The 21,389-nt window shown below is 34.0% G+C and overlaps 1 long non-coding RNA gene across 4 annotated transcripts in view; it reads right to left on the reverse strand.

The window, feature by feature from the left end:
- Positions 1-21,389, reverse strand: part of LOC112670550 (uncharacterized) — a 74,088-nt gene that overhangs the window by 11,165 nt on the left and 41,534 nt on the right. The window contains exons 3-5 of one of the 4 annotated variants that reach the window (XR_007402043.1): positions 9,031-9,185; positions 6,121-6,292; positions 852-4,682 (exon numbers count right to left, since the gene is read on the reverse strand). This is a non-coding gene — a long non-coding RNA (uncharacterized LOC112670550). Of the gene's footprint in view, positions 1-851; positions 4,728-6,120; positions 6,293-9,030; positions 9,186-21,389 lie in introns of those variants that run through there. The other 3 variants (XR_007402041.1, XR_003143022.2, XR_007402042.1) reach the window with 3 other exon arrangements.

The raw sequence follows: 21,389 nt of genomic DNA on the forward strand, positions 1-21,389 counted from the left end.
TCAAATCCAGTTTACTTTCTCTTCTACAACATTACTAAAAAAAAAACAAAATGCTGTCTGCTAGCAATGCTTATAGCTCAGAAAATGCTGCCTGTCTTCTTAAAGTCCTATGCATTAAAACAAGGCTACTCATTTCCTCGATGATTAATCTTCTATTCATCACTAGTTGAATTTTCCATTGGCACCAGTTCATTTTGGCATTTTAAGCCTTCTTTGGGCAATAATGCCATTTGTTTAGAGAAAATAGAATAAAGATAGAAATTCAACACTTTACTAAACAATTTATAAAGTACTGTGCTCCAGGGCAGCAAGAATTCACCTGAACTTTGTTGTGGAGACTTACTGATTCTCTGATTCCTTTGAATGTGGCTGGCAGGTAGCTTAAGTCATCCTGGCCTGATCAGCTTTTATTCTGGCTTCAAATAGAAGTAAATTACCTTCTATTACTGGACACACTTCAGGAGACATAAGTTCTTTGGAAGAGGCTAAAAGAGTACATTTTCTACACTGGGTAATAGCTGTGCCATGGAAGAAGACAGGAAAGAAATGTAAAAAGTTGGGTAATTTATACTTTAATCTTCATATGTATAGATCCTTGATTTGATATAAGTTCAGGTTGGTGAAATACAAAAGAATATTCTCTCATTTATTAACTTCTTACAGCCTATGGACCTTTAATCTTAAAGGTGCTCTTAATTTAAAATGATTTTCTAATGGAAAACAAATGGTAGTAAACTTTAAGAAAAGATAGAATGGTATAGTCATTAAAACATTGTTGAAGGAATATGAAATACTTATTTGAACTGACTACTGGCATAGCTGGAAGGAATCTTTAACCTTTAAGTCTCTTTACAGCTCTGATTCTTGTTTCCAAATTTAGATTTCATCACACCGAAAAAAAAAATATATATATATATAAGAAGAGTAGCCTCAATGTAGGTTTGGTATACATTTAGGATTTATTTTGCCATCTTTCACTTGCAGTTTTCTTACAAAAATAACCCAAATATATGGAAACAAAAATAAGATAAAATGATATTTATCAGTATTTTATTCTGTAGTTTGTTCCTTTCAGATAGTAGCCTACTCTCAAGAATATAATTTGTAGTATTTATTTCATCCAGAACTAAGTCTAAAACTTAGCTTTGCTATTTCTAAGCTGTGTGACATTGGTGATGTTACTCAAATTCTTTGACCCTCCATTTTCTTATGTGTTAAATAGGAATAACATTAATTCCCTCATAGAATTATTGTGAGGATTATATTAAATAAGCATCTAGGACTGATATCCTGGAACACAGCATGCACTCAACAAATAAAAACTTTAAATATGCTATGAATATTTTAAAATAAATAACAATAACAATCAAATAGTCTATAAAGAAAAACAGGTAGGGCATTTCATAGGATAAACAGTTGTCTGAGGCATAAAATCATAAAAACTTAGTTGCCACAGGAAACCTAGGAAATCAAAATATTTGCATTTCTTCAGAACCAAATGTTTGAGTTTTTGCTATTTTGAGGTTGGGATAATCACATTAATCTTTGGTTTTAATAAATTTATTAGTGTTTCTTATAACCACTGTGAATCTCTTCTCTATGGGTTTATCTATGGAAAAAATGGAAAGTAACTACTACCTTATTAAAATAGAAGTATTCAGATTTGAAATATACACTACTACACAAGGATACCTAAGATTTGAAGGACATTTCTTTAAGAAGAATTTATAATTGTAATAAATTAAGAATACCATTTTCAAAATTTAAATTGTATACAGGCAAAATTACTGAAGCCCTAAAATATGCAACAGCTTGGAGTTTAATTACAACTGGAAAACTATACTTTGGAAAGTGTATGTGGATGGAAATATTTATGAGTTGGCAGAGAGAGAGCTGGCACAGTACATTTGCTATGGAATAATTTTAACTGTTACCTTATTTTACAAGCTGGATTTTATCTGGTACCTTTATGGGAAGGCTGAACAAGTCTGTACATTCACTATACATGCTGAGGTTGCTGTTTTAGCTTCAATTCCAGATATGCTTCAGAAGGTTTTAATAAACTTTTTATAGGAAATGATCAAATGAAACAAACTAGAAACATTTTCCATGTTAAGAACAATACATTTTATATGCTTTATTGTTTCATATATCATCAATTTTGCACCAGATTTTGGCCAAAGAAAAAAGATCCTGCCTCAAAAAAGTTTATTTTTTGGACCATAAACAAACAAAAATCCAAAAGTAAACAAAGACCAAATCAAAGAAGGCATAAAATAAAAATCAGATTATCTGCATTATATGTTAAGTGGAAAAAGAAACCTTATAAATTTTCTGCTCATTCTGATTACAATCAAACTGTCAAAATAGAGTGGTCTTCCCCACAAAAGGTTTAAAATTCCTAAATTAACTGTGAAATATGAAAATAGCTACACTTTGGACCTATTGTTAATACTATGTATCCACCTCTGAATACTTAAATCAGAAATATTCAATTTTAGGAATATATCTTAAAGAAATATCTCAGGTCTATTAAATCTCTCTATATAAAGATGTTCACACAATATTATTAAAATATTAAACATATTTAAATATCTAAATCTGTCCAAAGTAGGGAAATAATTAACAAGTTATATTCACAGTGGTTTATTCCACAGCCACTGAAAAATGATATTGTAGGAAAATAAAAGTACATGGGGAAGTGGACATTTGATCATAAGAAAAAAATAAAGAATGTCATCTGACTTTTGTTTAAAAATTTGTGCTTATGTGCTGAAAAGCTGGTTTTTAGTTCTATTCATCAGTGTTTCTCCATGTAATATAGATTTATAGGTGTTTTTGCTTTAAAATTTAATGTATTTTCTAAAATTTCTAGCAATGTATATCTATTGTTTTTGTAATAAAAAACATTTATTATAATAATAATTAAACATGGAAAAACTATAAATAAGTAGTAGCAACTGCCTTTTTACAAAAAAGTAGAACAACAAAAAAATAGGTAGACTACTTCTCTATTGACATTTCTGCTTCCTAACCCATGTCAGAATTTTTATGTATGTCTAACCAAATCAACCAAAGAAGCCAAGGAAGTCCTTTGAGTCCAGAAAGAAACCTCAACAAAGGCCAAAAGTAAATTAAGAACTAGAGAACGGGAGCAAAGTCAGAATACTGTGGACCCAGAAAACATTTACACAGGTTATTCCAGGGATCAAAGGGCCAAAAACTGAAACCCAAGCTGTGAAAGGCAATTGTTTCTTGCCCAGCTCCACCTTTCATGTTAAAGTGTGTATGTGTGTGTGTATGTGTGTGTGCGCACGCGCATGCATGTGTATTAGATTTTAACAGAGTTCTAGGGAAATCTAATTTTCCTGAAATTATATTAGGAAAGGCAACTTTAAAACAAATACCCTAAATTCTGGAGAAAACTGATGGCCTAAACCTGAACTCTAAACTCTAAAGCAAAACTTCAGTCTCTAATTCCAGGATGGTTTTGGTGTGCATATTATGAAGAGCAGATGAGATTGTACAATGCTCAGGAATGTCCTTGCTCTTGTGTTCCCCAAATTATGAAGATTCTTCCAATATTACTATGGCTATAGTAAGAGATAATTACTTAATTCATTTTAAATCTTTAACTCTAAATTAAATTAAATTTTCTACATTGTCTGGCAATTGAATTTTCTGCATCGGCTGGCAATGCAGGGGTTATTTTTTTACCTCTGATTTTGCCAATTTTTCTGAAAATCAGATGTCCAAAAGTGAACTTAGCACTAATATATTCAGTATCACAAGGATTCCATTCCTAGCACTTTCATAATAATTAATCTCAGATTATGAATAGGCAAAAACTTCATTTTTTAAAAAGATTTATTTTTTGTTAGAGAGATTGAGCAAGAATGGTTGGAGGAGCAAAGAGAGAGAAACTTCAAAGTAGACTCCCTGCTGAGTGTGGCACCCAATACAGGAGTTCAATCTCACAACCCATGAGATCATGACCTGAGTGGAAACCAAGAGTCAAATACTTAACAGACTGAGCCATCCAGGCGCCCCTACCTACACAAAACTTTTAGAACAACCTGTGTTGTAGTTATAAAGAGAACAAAGAACATGCAAATCAGATTATAATTTCAACTAATAATAATGTTATTTACTAAGCTGGTAATAGAAATAACAGTTTTATTTCATTACATCTGTGATTAAGATATGACCCCAGGGCTAGCTCTTCAAACTGAAGTTTTCAGGTTGGATTCCCAGATATTTCCACATTTCCAGAGTCCCATCATCTCCTACCGACAATACCAAGGGTCAGAACTATTTCTTCAAGCACTTTACTTCCAATCCTGAGTCTTTTCTTGCACTTCCTATGGGACCACTCCTTCATAGCTCATTTCAGCAGAGCTAACCAAAACAGCTACTTAAGAGTACAGAAGCCACTCTCTCCATGTATGGAGATCTCAGGATACAAAATACCTAAGTACAGGCTGGCTACTCAATTTACCTTAGCACAGCTTAACATATAAATTCAGGGTTTACAGCATCTCCAACTCTACTTAACTAGTTCACCTAGAGCACTAGGTGTGTGTGCCTAACCACACATCTAATGAGTCAACCTGACATTTCAATAGTCCACTAGGTGGCAGAGATGTTTACAAGGAAGTAAAGATGAACAACGCCCAAGTCTTCTTAAATAGAAGCAGGAAACAAAAAGCAGGAAACAAAAAGAGAACCTAATTAGAGGAAATACGGCATTTATAAATTACATAATACATATATATTAAACTGTGAAACCACACATACATAAACAGAAATTCAGATTTTTTTCCCAAAGATTTTATCTATTTATTAATGACAGACACAGAGAGAGAGGCAGAGACAGGCAGAGAGAAGCAGGCTCCCCACAAGGAGTCTGATGAGGGACTTGATCCCATGACCCCGGATCACAATCTGAGCTGAACACAGATGCTCAATCACTGAGCCACCCAGGCATCCCAGAAATTTTAAATTTTAACAAGATATAAAAGTCCACCACAAATAGTAACAGCTACCTGGTTCAGCCAGCACTATTTATTTTAAATAATTTTTTAAACAAAATTTGCCTCTTTTTTTTTTTCATTTTTAAGGGAGCTTGAACTTTAAAGGAAATCCAAGATTACTGGTATTTCACTGTCACAAGTAATTTATTTCAGTCTGTACACTTGCAAGCTCTGGGTCTCCTCCTATTGTCCGTTCATGGCTATATGTCAAAATTTATTATTTAATCAGAGTTAATATATCTTTTTTTAGCCATGCAACTCAACTCTTGAGTTGACTTGCTGAGCAAAGTTTTCAGGAAGCTGTTTCTCCATTCTCATTCTACAATCTTTATTTAATCTACTTTAGAAATTATCCTCCTGACTTGAAAATAACTTCATCTCTCTATATGTTCTATCTGATAAAAAGAAATAAGGCCTTGTGGAAGAAACTGAGATTTTTAAATCAAAGATCCAGGGATGCCTGGAAGGCTCAGGGGTTGAGCATCTGCCTTCAGCCCAGATCGTGATATCAGGGTCCTAGGATTGAGTCCCACATCAGGCTCCCTACAGGGAGTCTACTTCTCCCTCTGCCTATGTCTTTGCCTCTCTCCGTGTATCTCTCATGAATGAATAAATTAATTAATTTTAAAAAAATCAAAGACTCAGATTTGAATCCTGGTTTTGACACTTACTAACTACCTGATCCTGGACACATTTCCTGACATCTTCAAGCCTTAGTTTCCTTTTTAACAAAATGGGAGAAAATAGCTAAACTCCTGACATCTTCAAGCCTTAGTTTCCTTTTTAACAAAATGGGAGAAAATAGCTAAACTCACATGAGCATCAAATTAGAGTATGTGGAAGTCATTTTAAAGTATTATGCAAATATAAATGATTAAATATATATACATATATATGTAAATAAGTATTATCATCATTTACTATTAACAGGTCAAATTTGAAAGAAACATAGGACTGAAAAATATCAATATTATAAACCTAAAAAGACTAGCTGTAAAAGATCTTCAGGCCCCAACTTCAAGTTTCTAGAGAATAAACAATTGTGTTAGCAGAAAGCCATGATTCTGACATGGGCACATGGATTTACCTGATGAAGAAATTTTATGGGGATCCCTGGGTGACGCAGCGGTTTGGCGCCTGCCTTTGGACCAGGGCGCGATCCTGGAGACCCAGGATCGAGTCCCACGTCGGGCTCCCGGTGCATGGAGCCTGCTTCTCCCTCTGCCTATGTCTCTGCCTCTCTCTCTCTCTGTGTGTGACTATCATAAATAAAAAAAAAAAAAGAAATTTTATGAACATAAGCAAACGAATGATTCAGATTCTCTTCTTTAGAAGTTAAAACTATTTATTAATAGAATGTATGCTATTTCTATTTCTCTTGATGGAAATATAGTGTCATATTCTCTAGTACTTCAAATCTAATTACTATCTTTTGGATTCTTGTCATCTTAATTGAATCCTTTAAAATGCATGCTTAATTGGTTGATTCTCCATTACACATCTTCCTTTCTTTTAATCTGCACACTAAAATCAGAGTATATTTGAAGTTATTTAAAAAGCTTTCATATAAGGTCTTCATGTAAAAGGTATGTTTCCATGCAAAAAGATTAGGGTATTCTAAAACCATGCTACTCAAAGTGGTAGCAGCAACTCATGGTCTAGCAGCAACCAGTATCACTTTAGAGCTTGTTAGAAAAGCAGAATCTTAGGCTCCACTCTCAACCCATTGACTCAGAACCTGAATTTTTAATAAGATTCTCAGGCCATCTGTATACACTCAAAGTCTGAAAAGCATCATCTAATATTTATGTTTAATTCAACTGACGTGTCATTTGATCTATCCAAAATATTAACTTTCTCTATAATTCCATTATACATTATGAGGCTTCTCCTTTTAGCACTTATATTTTTTTTAAATCTCCACAGAACATAACATGTGAGGGATCCCTGGGTGGCGCAGCGGGTTAGCGCCTGCCTTTGGCCCAGGGCGTGATCCTGGAGACCCGGGATCGAATCCCACATCGGGCTCTCGGTGCATGGAGCCTGCTTCTCCCTCTGCCTGTGTCTCTGCCTCTCTCTCTCTCTCTCTCTCTCTCTCTCTCTCTGTGACTATCATAAAAAAAAAAAAAAGAATCAGAACATAACATGTGAGGCTCTTTGTGATTCAGCCCCCCATACCTCATCAAGCTTCTGTTCCCTCTCTCTTCATTTTTCTCCCTCTCAAGCTATTTCAGAAGTGTTGCAATACTTGAAACTGACATTAAGAGACTAAATGTGTACTGCATAGATTCCTAGTTGGGCATTCAACTTTGACTACAACATTTCTTGAAAAAATAAATATGGGGATTCTAGAAAGATTATTAGCCAGGAAAAGGTTGAAGAGTAAGAATAAAGCTGAAAATATTGATGATTTCATTGAGACTGGCCTGAGTCACCATCTCTCTCTTTTTTTTTTTTTTAAGATTTTATTTATTTATTCATGAGAGATACAGAGAGAGAGAAGCAAAGACATAGGCAGATGGAGAAGCAGGCTCCATGCAGGGAGCCTGATGTGGGACTCGATCCCAGGATTCCGGGATCACATCCTGAGCCAAAGGCAGATGCTCAACTGCTCAGGTGTCCCTTGTCCTCTCTTTCTAAACGTTTTTCATTATATATCCGATTATGAAATTTCTAATACTGTGTGACCTGCCATTAGGGAGAAACATCCACAGTGAGTTGGGCTTTGCTTATGAAGGTGAAGAAGGAAACCTATTTTAAAACCTATTTTAAAAGAAAAAGGATGAAATAAGGAGAATGAAGAGAAATAGGGTTCCATACAACAGAACAGTCGCAACTCAGAGGATACAGTAGGGTAGAGAATAGAAACTAAAGGTTTCAACACTCATAAGAAGGTTTGGAGTAGCCAAGAGTAAGGAAATAGTCACAAATCTATGGCAAGATTGAACCCTGAGGACCTGCATCCAAAGAAATAATGAGGAATCAAATCCTTTCTTAGCACACAAAGTAGGACTTCCAGCATTTCTTGCAACATGAGACGAGAGTACCAGTATTGTATGATGCTTTGATTTTAGAAATAAGTTGATATTCAAAGTGATGATTTTTTAAACCACCATTTCTAAATGAGAAGATACTCAGAACCATATTGCTAAAAACATAACAAAAGGTATCACAACAATCAAAATAACACATATTTAAGCTCTACAATTTGACTTCAAAATATTTTGCCATTACACAAAGCAGTGTGCATTCTGTAGGTTTCAATTGCAAAAAATACTGGATCCTTTAAATTGCAACTAATTATAAATAAACAGAAAGAACGACCAAAGAAGGCTATATAATGTCTAATTATAAACTGATTAAAATTAAGAGACTTTGTAAGCCTTACAAAGAATTCTACTGCTTGACACCATAAATTATAGCACAAACTCAAGTACAAATTATTTTACTTTGAAAAAGTTATTTCATCCTCTGCACCTCATTTTCCCCCATTTGTCTAACGCTGATTACTAACCCTCACACTACCTGGCTTAATTCATAGGAGCTAATGACACAATGGTTCTATTTTACAACATATAGTCTGATGGGGATTTTTTTCCTAATTTTTGAAAGTCCTGTAAAGATATAAATATTAAATATATTCATCAAAGCATGTAAGAAATTATAATTATTGAAAAGTATAAAACTATATGAAAAGGTTAGGAAAAACTGAGATAGTTAATCACATTTAATCTTTGAAGTCAAATAACTGTATAACTGGATAAAAGTGTTTGATATCCTTATGTGCAAAACCCTAACTTAAATGCAAAGCTTTCATATTTTATTAGAAAAAAAAAAAAAAAACAAGATTTCTGAGTACTCAGAGTATAGCATGTTTAAGGCATTCTACTTATTTATTCCCTAAAACTACAATTGTATATGAAGGAATTTGATTAGCACATTCACATAATTGATTTCTTACTAGTAGGAAGAAAGTAGAAATAAATAAAACCCCTACCTTCCCCACAATGCTGAGGTAGAGTCAGCTCTCCAGGGCTTCCTGTTTTCAGTCCTGACAGGAAGGAAGCGCTCATAGAATCTATTTCCTGCAGCAAATATCAGCAGTCTCCACAGTCATAAGGAAGTCTCTCACCCTCTTTACTTTCAGATGTCCTAAAATATCATAGATATGGTTTCTCATTATTTTAAAATATGAAAATGTAATTAATACACTGATTAGAAAGGAGTATGGCTTTGGTGGCCAGAAACATTCATTTTTGTTTAAATCTAAATTTGAAAACACATTTTATCTTTTAGTTCCAAAGTAATTTCAAACTTACAGAAACGTTGCAAGAATTACACAAGGTACTAGTGTACCCTTTACTTTATCAATTGTTAATTTTTTTGCCATATTTGCCTTATCTTTCTATTTACATGGATGTGTATATATATGAAAATTTTTCCTGAACCTTTTGAGAGTGAATCATAGACCTTGTACCTATTGCCCCTTTAATACCTCAATGTGTATCTCTTCAGAAAAGGGCATTCTCTTTCATAGGTCCAGTATAATATTTAATTCTAAGAAAGCTAACTCACCTATTGCCATTTTTCAAGATTTAACAGTGTGAACATCTTCCAGTAGCATAGCAAAAGCTAAAAAACAAGTGTTTTCTCCAAGTTTGAGTACAGTACTTGGGAGAGAAGAAGTCTTCTTCCTCCTGAAGCTTTCTTAGAGTTTAACCTAAAACTTAGTCTTCATGGTCTTCATAGTTTACAATGATATCATCAATGAAGGAGAAACAATTCAGTCAAGGGACTGGCTGGGAGCAATCTTAAAAACCACAATATTCTCCACATGGCTGTATAGACTGTTTAGAAAACTTTGGAATATGTCCCAAGAGATAAAAGTACTAATGTTAAGGCTGATTCCTGGACAACTATACAAAATGCAAATATCATAGCCACTTCTCTAAAGACTGGTAGAACAGGAAATTTCAACAGCTTTAAGTAAGGAGGGCACATGATGTGATGAGCATTGGGTGTTATACATAACTGATGAATTATTGAACTCTACATCTGAAACTAATGATGTACTACACATTAACTAATTGAATTTAAATTAAAAAAGAAAAAGGAAAGGAAAAATTATGAAACAATGATGATGCTGTAACTGATCTAGAACAAAATACTGTACAAAAATTATAATTAAGTTAATGTAACTACAGAAGCAATTTATGAAACATTAAAATTTATCTTAACCTAAAAAAAGATAGTTAATATTTGACTTTGTAAATGCATAAATACCACATAGATAAAGTTAGAGCATTCTAGTCAAATAAAAATAATAAACTTTAAATAGTACAGAGAAGGGCATAGGCCTGTGAGGGCCAAAATTTGAGGGAAAATATCAGTTCTCTTCTTAATCTGGACAAAATCTTTCATTTCTGGTTAAGCTTTCAGAATTTCAGCCACTAAAATACCAAATTTTTTCATATTTGCAATGGAGTGTCATACATGTTGATAAAGAAAAATAATTGAGTCTGTATCTACTGATTGCATCACAAATGTATTCTATAATATGTAGATTGTATAGCTTAATAAGTTTTATGTACAATGAGCTCCCAGATATTTCCAAGAAAAAAAATTTAAAGAATATATGCACAGTAGAGATTTATATCTGTCCAAGGAACTTTCATTGCAACTTCTACTGTACTTTAAAATGGTTTATGAAAAAAATAAAATAAAAAAAAAAATAAAAAAATAAAAAAAATAAAATGGTTTATGTATTTAAAAACTTCTCTACAATTCAAAATTTAAGAGTAATTTTTAAAATAGATGCCATGCCCTCCTCCTAAAAATGAGCTTATGTGTGTATTTCAGCCAGTTTAAAAAATTTAATTTAAAAAAAATGTGATCTATTTCTGACTCAATTTAAACAATTACTTCGGTTTTTAGGAGTTTTTTTGTTTTTGTTTTTGTTTTCATTTAGAGACCTCTTTTTAAAACTACAACTTGGGAATTACTCAAATAATATTTATAATCATTTTAATTCCCCCTTTCTGGACATGTAAAGAAGTTTTCTACTTATTTTGTAATTACATTATATATATTTTATTGAAAATATTTTTTTAATGAAAGTACATTAGCTGAGTTACAGATAAAGATAACAATTTAAAGGGACTTGGTAAATAATTTAATTAGAATGTTCTTCTTGCAGAAGAACAAAAAAAGCAAGACAGCAAAATGTCCAAACCAAATCAAATGGTGATATCTCATTTGTGTATCATATTCATATAAAAAAATGTGAAAGAAAAAATTTAAACACAGATCATAGATTTTAATGCTTCTTTCATTCTTATTTCATTTTTAAGGATAATTAAGTCAGGTTTCAATTCAAAAAAATTATTCTTTTAAAATATATTGTCTGCTGATGCTGTTACCAACAACTCTGTATTAAAATATTCCTGGAGCCATCCTACCTCCCAACAGCTGAATCTACACCCTCCCTGCCTCATTCATTCAACCAATCCATATCATTAAATTGTAATATTTAATCTTCAAGTCAAAAGTTTTAAAAAGAATGGTCACCTAGAAGAAAAAAAAAAAGCAACTTCAAAGCTCCTTAAAATGTGAAATGGTATAAGTTATGTGAGAGCACGGTAACAGCTGCTAGGCACTGATGAAGGTTTGGTTTTGATCCAGAGTAGAAAACCATTAAAGCTCTAAGAGTCAGAAAAGAAAAAGAAGAAGAAGAAGAAGAAGAGTCAGAGACATCTTTGATTTTCAGTGCTGTTTAAAAGCTTTACTGCATCTCCCACAAAGGGAGCAGCTGCCCTTAACATTTATTTGGTGGCTATTTACTTAGAGAAGAAATGGAGGGGACCTAACAAGCAGAATGAATTGAAAGTGCTACATTCACTGAGTTTCTTCTCATATTTCAAATCACCAGTTCTTCTTTCAGCTTTTCAATCCTGTACCAATAGATGTATCTGAGGTAGGAGTTGACTTCACTATAAACTAGAGTGACTTAGGGGCAAACAACCTAAATAAAACAGCATGTTTCCTGCATCCCAAGCTATTCAAGCTGCTCTAACCAAATACTTCTCCAAAATGTACCTGAAATTTTAAGTAAACTCGTTGTTTGTTTTCTGACTCTTACATAAATTCCTAATCAAGATCATCACCCCTCTGCTGTGCACTTATCTGAAGACTGAGAGTCTTTATAATGTTTTCAAAAGTATAAATTTCATAAATTTGGGTAACTTTGTCATGGGGACTTTCAGAGAAGAAAACCCCAATGATAAAGGTTCAATTGCATTTATGCTCTAAAACCAGGCATAACTTAGTGCGAACTCCATCAGAGTATTTATCGGCATTATGTGCTAGAATCTGACAACTTGATTTTGAATTCCAACTCTAATTCGGGAAAGATCATAGAAGAGCAAGTAAACCTTTCCCTATCTCTTTTACCTCATGTATATTTAATACTTAGGTCACAATGTTGTAAAGATGAAATTTAGAATAATATGTGTAACTTTCATGACATATAATAGTACTCAACCATGCTTTTAACTGCAAGTACCAGAATTCTCTGAGTAATATCATCTTTAACACATATACCAAATTGCTAAAGGTGGGGAGAGGCATACATGGTTCAGTGACTCTGCATTATCAGGATCGCATCACTATTAGACTCTTAGCCTTTTTCTCATGTTTGTAAACTCATGGTTACAAGATGGCTTCCTTAGTTTTGATCATTACATGAGTGTTCTCTAGCCAATCCTCACCTCCCCATTCCCAGGTTTCATTAACTTGAAATATGGTTCATGCTTAGCTTCAAGAGAAGCTAGAGAAATTAGTATTTAGTTTTTGCAGCTTCTATAGTGAAAGTGCCCAAGGGAGAAAGGGGTGGGAGCGGGTGTTGGAAATAATAATCAACAGGATCTAAAAAAAATAAAAAATAAAAAAAATAATCAACAGGATCTACCATATTTCCTTTGAAGAACTTTAAACAGTATTTTAGTAATGTTATTAAATTCTCCTATAACAAAATATTTTATTTTTACCTACATAGTATACATTTATTTTTGTTCTGAGGCTGCTTATTTTATCAGCTCTCTTAAGCCCCCTTCACTCTGATCTCAGCAGTAAGTGATTGCATGTGTTTTTTCACAAAAGCTGATAAATCTGCCTTCTGTAAAACCTGGCACAGCCATCAAAACAACAGAGGATACATGTCCCAGGATCACCCTAAGGCAGAAAAAAAACAAATATATTCAATTATTTTATCTTATAAATAAAATAATTATTTTATTTAAAGCAATTTCTCAAAATTTTAATTTTATTAACTTAATTATTAAATGAAGTAATTTACATCCAGTGTTTCCTTTAAATAACTATTTTGTAATTAGTTGAATGTGCTAAGATGTGCTGCCCAAGGCTGCAAAACCTGACTCTATGCCTTCTATGTTACTTCTGCTAGCCCACACATGCTTAATCTCTATTGCCAATTTCTGGAGGACTTGCTTTTATATACTAATAGGTACTAGCAGGCCAATACAGCTCCTTTCTTAAAGAGATCTAAAGCCACAGGCCCTTTTCAGTATCTCAGATTTAAAGAAAATAGGTCACATGCCATTACCAGAGAGTACCTTAACCTGGGCCTTGGAAGCAAATACCTCCAAGTGCATTTCAGAAATAACTGGAATGCCACCTGCCCAGAAAAACAAGTCCTATTTACAAGCAGAGGGCTGTATTTCCACTATCACAGTTCCATCTTAATGGTAGAGGACTAAAACATGTCAAAAGCCAAGTACCACTGAAAATAGTCATCTTTTAAAATGATATCAATCAACTCAACTTTAAATAAATTTGGAAAAAAAATTTAAAAAATAAATAATAATAAATAAATAAATAAATAAATAAATAAATAAATAAATTTGGAGTACTTTCTTTTTTTTCTTAAAGATTTTACTTATTTATCTGACAGAGAGAGAGAGAGAGAGAGAGAAGCACAAGCAGGCAGAGCGGCAGGCAGAGGCAGAGGCAGAGGGAAAAGTAGACTCCCTGCTAAGTAAAGAGCCTGATGTGGGCTTGATCTCAGGATTCTGGGATCATGACATAAATGGAAGGCAGAATTTAACTAACTGAGCCACAGAGGCACACCTGGAATGTTTTCTTATTATGATAAATCATGAATGGGGTACAGGTTGAAGCATACATACAATACACGAGTAACACAAACGTCATGTCTGAACATCAATCTGCACAGCCCTGCTGCCCAAAAGGTAGACACAAGCAAACCATAATTTGAAGGTGATACTATCTAGGGGAAGGAGAGACAAGCTGTGAATACAAATAGAATAATTTGGCAGCCAAGGCATAGCAGCCAAGCAGATATGGCAACCACATAAGCAGCTCACATTCAAGAATTTGACCTCAATTTATTGGCCATCCCCTAAGACAGAATGAGCAGTCATGGGAAACCCAGTGATAGCAGTGGTCAAGCTTCAGACAGAGGGGCTGACAGCTAGCATTTGAAATGTCTATCAGCAGAAAGTAGCACCCCAGCCACCTAACCAGGGCTCAAGAGTAGATGCCAGTCTCTGAGTCAGACCCACGGAAAGTAGCACAAATGTTCAAACTTAGAGTTACTGAGGTTTTGAAAGTTTATTATGACAGGAAACAGACTTAAGACAGTGCATTTCAACCTTCTTGCCTCTTGGTTTACAAAGAAAATGGGTGCAGCTGCTCACAGACTTGGCCCTGGGCATTCAGTAACAATCCACCTCCACAAACCAGATGGGAGGCTCCAACAGAGAGAAAAGACCAAAGCCGGGTTCTCTGAATGCAGCCCAAGGTCAGAGCCAGAGGGAAGGAAGTAAGAAGGACTTAAAGCCCAGATTCAGAGAGTTAGGGAGGGACCCAGGGTTATGGTTGAGCTCTAAATAGAAGGCAGATGGCTCCTATAATACAAACAGAAGGTCCAATAGCTAAGGATCCTTTTTTTGAAAGAATATAATCATATTGTTCAAGTCATTTGTTGTCATGCAACAAATATGTATTGAACCTGCACCATATGACAAGCATTGAGTTCAGCATTATAGATATACCCACAAACTAAATAGACATGGTTTGGTCTCTAAAACTATCAGCTCAAGTCTACAGAGGAAGCCTGGCATTAAGTAACAATTCCAAATCTTTTCTTATATATTGCAGTAGGTACTACAAGGGAAAAGAATAGTTGTAAGAGAGAATCATGGGGCCAGATAGCCAGCTATGTTAAGTTAGGAGACCAAAAATGACCTTTCTAAGGAAGGTATTTCAAGAACATGTAACAGGGATCCCTGGGTGGCTCAGCGGTTTAGCGCCTGCTTTTGGCCCAGGGCGTGATCCTGGCAAGACCCGGGATCAAGTCCCACATCAGGCTCCCTGCATGGAGCCTGCTTCTCCGTCTGTCTATGTCTCTGCCTCTCTCTTTCTCTCTCTCTCTCTCATGAATAAATAAATAAAATCTTTAAAAAAAGAAAAAAAAAGAACATGTAACAGAAAAACACAAGCAAGGTACCTGGGTGGTTCAGTCGTTTAAGCATCTGACTCTTGATTTCTGTTCAGGTCATGATCTCAGGATCAAGACTGAGCCCCAGTCAGGCTCTGCCCTCAGCACTCTCCACCTCTCTCTGTCCCTTACCCTTTGTGCATGCATGCTCTCTCTTTCTGTATATATACATATATATAATATAAAAGAAAAACACAAGCAATTCTTTTTAAACTTTTTAAATACAAATTTAAACTTCAATACTATATATTATATATATAGTTATACATAAACATGCACTATTATAGAGGGATGATTGTCCAATGACTAATGGTAAAACATTAAAATCAATTTTTTTAACTGATTTTACTATGAAATACAACACACTATTGCTGAATTCATAATGACCTTTCCTCCCATGTGATATAACAGTTAACTTTTCACAAAACCAAAAGTACCCAGAAGATATAAGAAGGAAGAGAAGATCCCAGATATTATTTACATACAGGTGTATGTACTTCTAAGAAAGCAACATTTAATCTTGTTTAGTATTCATGTAATCCAAATATAACAGCTGAAAACTGGACAGACAAGCTCAAATAGGCACCTACGTTTAAGAGCAGAGGTTTCCAAAATGATAGAAGAATTCTGAACATTACTGGATGCAACTAGCTCTGGTAAAAATCAAAGTAATTTCAAGTATCTAGAGAATAAGCAAACTCATTGGGGTTTAATGTATAATCGTATTTGAAATGTCAATTCGCAAAGGAGGATGAAAATTCTAAACTGTGAAATGACCCAACTGGAGGTTCGTGGGCCCCAAATTTTGCTGTTGTATACAAAAGTTTATAAGAATATAGAAGGGAATATTAAGGGGTCTCTGGGGTGTAGGTTATATGGTGTGACCTACTGAGAAAATTTCAGTAAGCGTGTACTTGTGACTTGTACAAACTTTACTATTTATATATAATATGCAAATTAATATGGTTTGTTTGAGTTTTTTCAGTTTAACAGAAAAAAGTCAAGTCTAGAAAAATACAGAGACCTTTTATGAGGGACACTAGAACAAAATCTTAAAAAGTATAGCTTAGAGCAGTTTTTACAAAATTGGATATTAGACATACAGCACATCCGTAACACTCCACCTAGTAAGACATCTCCATACATGTTACTTATTATAAATAAGAGGGGAACATTCAAGAGGTGCACAAAAGTTAATGAAATCAGAGATCTTTGTATTCACTTAAAACAAAATTTGACCTTAACTGTACAGTTTAAAAATCAATGTCATTGTTTAATCTGTATTCTAATCATAGTTTATCTTCACATATGGTTTTCATTTACACACACCTGGAAAGTTTTATTTTGCTTTTTCACAATTTCAATAACTGATGCCTGAGGCAAGTGCTCAAAAAACTATAAACACTGCACTTGCCTCTTTCAACTATCAAGTAAAAAATAAAATAGGATGCTTACTCTATAAGAACAATGGAAGAAAATGTAAAGTTGCCCTTACTCCATATTTTTTAAAGATTTTATTTATTTATTTATTTATTTGCCAGAGAAAGAGAGAGAGAGTGCACAAGCAAGGGGAGCAGAAGGCAGAGGGAGAAGCAGACTCCCTGCTGAGCAAGGATCAGTTGTAGGACTGGATTTCAGGACTCTGGCTGGGAACATGACCTGAGCCGAAGGCAGACACTTAACCGACTGAGCCACCCAGGTATCCCACAATTATTCAATATTTATGAAACAATCCAAGTTAAATTAAAAAGTAATTCTCTTTCTTAGGACTTAATTTGCTGTTCTTCTCTCTTAATTTGTATTTTACAGATATTTTGAGACATAAAACAAGTTCTACAAGTGTTCATCCAAAATTTTTTGTATATTTCCCATTTATTACTGTATTTTTTAATCCCCTTGAAATTTTGTATTTTCAAATCACAGGTAATTATATAAGAATAAGGCTCTTCTCCATTCGGTCTTCCACCACCATTTGATACCACGGATTTTTCTTAGATAAAATTGATGATGATCACTCCTTTTAAATGCATAATAGCTGTTAAGCTCTTGACAAGAATCAGGTCAAGTTTATCTCCTATGTGATATAAGTCTTAGAGAGCTATCAAACAGTAACCTAGGACATAAATAATACAGATGCACAACAGACATTTATTTGTGAATAAAAAATAAAAGTAAAGAGCAGAGTTTGTGTTATAGAAAATTATGGTTTCACTATCCATTATTTTCTTCATAAATGGAGCCTAATTTCACTGGGAAAAAAAAAAACCTAAGCATTTGCTAATGCTGTGGTTTATCCCAAAAGTTGCTTAGATGAGATCATTCAATCCTTCATTCATTTTATGAAACCAGTTACTCATGGTTACTCAATTTCTTTCTTATTGGACCCTAACAAAGGGGTCCAATAAGACCCCTACCATTCACTAGGCTCACTTTTCTCAAAGGTTAAAATACTCCATGAACCACTACATAATTGTGAAAGTCTGTCCTGGTCATATGAATAAATCCAGCAACATGACCAAAAGTTCCCAGGGAGGGAGTGGGGAGTCCTAAATTTTAATCTGCTCATTGCAACTAACTAGCTGAGAAAAACTCAGCCAATTGTTCCATCTCAGATCTCTACTCCAAATAAAGAGACATAGATTAGATAGATGATAGATAGATAGATAGATAGATAGATAGATAGATAGATAGATAGATAATAGATTTTTTTTAAATAAAAGAGCAGTTTTCTAATGCAACTGTTCTTAAGACATGTTTCAAAGCACTAAGTTGCTTCACAAAAAGTTTGGGCAATTCTGAGTCTGGCAGTCCTGTACAATCATCTTGGAGACTAACAAGGAACATTAACAGAGTAAAGGTTCTGAGAATTCCTGCAGTTCTGCCTAACTTTGTACAACCCACACAGAATGTTTTACATTTTTTTTGTAAGCTAACACCCCTAAACATCTGTAGAGCCTGCATTGAGAAATGCTGCACTAGTGATTTTCAAACTATGTTTTGCAAAATCATCTTAGGGTTTGCCAAGAAACCACAGTGAGGGAAAGCAAGGACACAAAGAGGAAGCAGTCAGCAGGGAAGACTTGGGTTCCCCTCCCTCACTTCAATCTTTTTTACTTTTGGGCCTCAACATACATCACTCTGAAGAAAGGAATCCATGACTTTAAAAAATATATTTTGTTTCTAAAATTATCTGACTTAAAAATAATTTATTCTAGTCTGAACTGACATGTTGAATTAATTTATCATGAGAGTGTCCAGAGAGGGTCCACAGTATTTTTAAGACAGGTTCTTACGGTAGGTTGAATTATAGGTTATGTCATTCCCTCCCTACTCTTGCTGTGCCTTCCTGGAAGCAAAATTCACTTCCTGCCCCACTGATTAGGGCTGAGCCATCTGACCTGCTTTGATAAAGAGGATGTGAGGGTCTAATGTATTTGTGTGGTTTACTTATACACGACCCCGCCCCCCCTTGACTTCTCATCACCATGAGAAGAGTATGCCCTAGAAAATGGTTGCTTACCAGCCAAAGCCCAGAAATTAGAAGACACATGAAGCTCAGTTGATACCAACAAAGCCATGGCCAACTCAAAGCCCTCATGCAACATGAGAAAGAAATTAATGTTTATTTTCGTAAACCTCTCAAATTGAGGGATTATTTGTTGACATTCAAAAGATAAAGTTCTAAATCAAATCTATGCTAATCTAATTCTGAATCAAATGTCTGCAAAATTACCCTTGAATAGCATTAGGCTAGATAATTGGGTTTAAGATAAGAGTTGCTGAAAAAAAAAAAAAAAAAGATAAGAGTTGCTGAATTCACTAACAGTTTTGCAATTACTTTGTATAACTTTAAGAAAGTACAATAATGCTATATTTCCTCTCTTTATACTCAGATCCCATTCTTTACCCTCCAAAACTAAATATTTTACCCTCCATGATTTATAGAGCAATCAATAGTTAACAACAAGGCCAATAAAACTAAACTGTATATAGTTTTCCATGAGGGGAATTCAAAGGATATTCCCTTTGTTCATAAAATCAAATACTGCTTTGGGGCTGGCATTTAATAAGAAAAATTTGTAAATGCATTATCCATGCCTATAATTGTTTTCAGACAGCTTAATCAGGTCAAAAATTAAAAGTCAACTATGTTTAATCAACCTGTAAATCAAACAAGAGCCTTCCCAACAAACACAGGAAAAGCAGTCCAGAAAGGTAAAAAAAAAGCAATATTCACTTCTATCCTAAAAATTGAAACCAGATCTACTAAAAACAGGTTCACTGGGAGTTAATAGGTTTTCACTTGACTCAAGTTATTTAAATTTACAGGACAATTAAATGAAATCAGTATCCCACAGTATTTGGAATGACTATGGAATTACTCTACTTACTAGAAAATACAGTTGGAAAAATACTTACCTCAGATTAAAATTCTACAAATAAGGTATCCAGCTATGGTCGTGTATAAGGAAATTAGTAATGAAAGACTTCTGGAAGTAATACATTCTTACTGAGTTAAACATGTGCATAGAAGGGCCATACAACCAAAAGGAGAATTGTGTAAGAATAACAAGAGACAATACAGCAGCAAGATTTCAAATTCCTAAGAAATAAATGTCAGTAATATATGCAAAGCTTAGAGTGCATGATCCTTTTGAAAAGAAATGAGAAAAGGATTTGTGATCTACAGACAGAGAGGAATTTCTCTTACTTAAATAATGAAAAATAATACTGTTTATTAAGCACCAACAATGTAGTGGGTGACGGGCACTGAGGGGGACACTTGACGGGATGAGCACTGGGTGTTATACTGTATGTTGGTATATTGAACACCAATAAAAAAATTAATTTATTAAAAAAAAAGCACCAACGATGTGACAATAAAAAGTTGAATAAAATAACATTTAAATAGGGAACAGCATCTGGTAAAGTATATAATATGCCCATTTTACGGATGAACAGATGAGAACTCCAAGAGCATTAAGTAACATGTTCTCACAACTATTAAAAAGTGGATTTTTTTTTTAAGTGAAAGAGAGGATATACCACACAAATAAAAGAGAAACTATCAGGAATAATTACACACCAACAAAGTGGAAAACCTAGAAGAAATGGATAAATTTCTAAAAACATTCCCTACTAAGACTGAATCATGAAGAAACAAAAAATACGAACAGACCTATAACTAGTAAGGAGAATTAATCAGTAATATAAAACCTCCCAATAAGGAAAAACCCAGGACCTGATGCTTCACTGGTGATTTCTACCAAACATTTTAAAAAGAATTAATATCAATTCTTCTTAAACTCAAAAAAAAATAAAAGAAGGAACACTTCCAAATGTATTTTATAAGGTCAATTTCACTCTGATACCAAAGCCAGAAAATACACACTACAGAGAAAGAAAAGGAAAAATACTATTGACATAAAAATCCTCAGCAAAATACTAGCAAACCAAATTCAACAATACATGAAAAAGATAATATATCATCATAACCAAGCAGGATTTATTCTTGCAATGAAAAGAGGGTTCAACATACAAAAACCAATCCATATAACATACCACATTAACAGAATAAAGGACAAAAACCACATGATCTCAACTGATGCAGAAAAAGCATTTGAGAACATTCAACAGCCATTCATGATTAAAAACATTCAACAAACTAAAAACAGAAAACAACCCCAACATAGCAAAGGTCATATATGAAAAGTTCTTCATCAGATTCATTGCACAAAAATGTAAATACACTTAACATTACTGAACTGGACACTTAAAAATGGTAAAGATGGTACATTTTATATTAGGTGTTTTTTACC

Source organism: Canis lupus, chromosome 14 (assembly GCF_003254725.2).
Source record: "Canis lupus dingo isolate Sandy chromosome 14, ASM325472v2, whole genome shotgun sequence".
Lineage (NCBI taxonomy): Eukaryota > Metazoa > Chordata > Mammalia > Carnivora > Canidae > Canis > Canis lupus.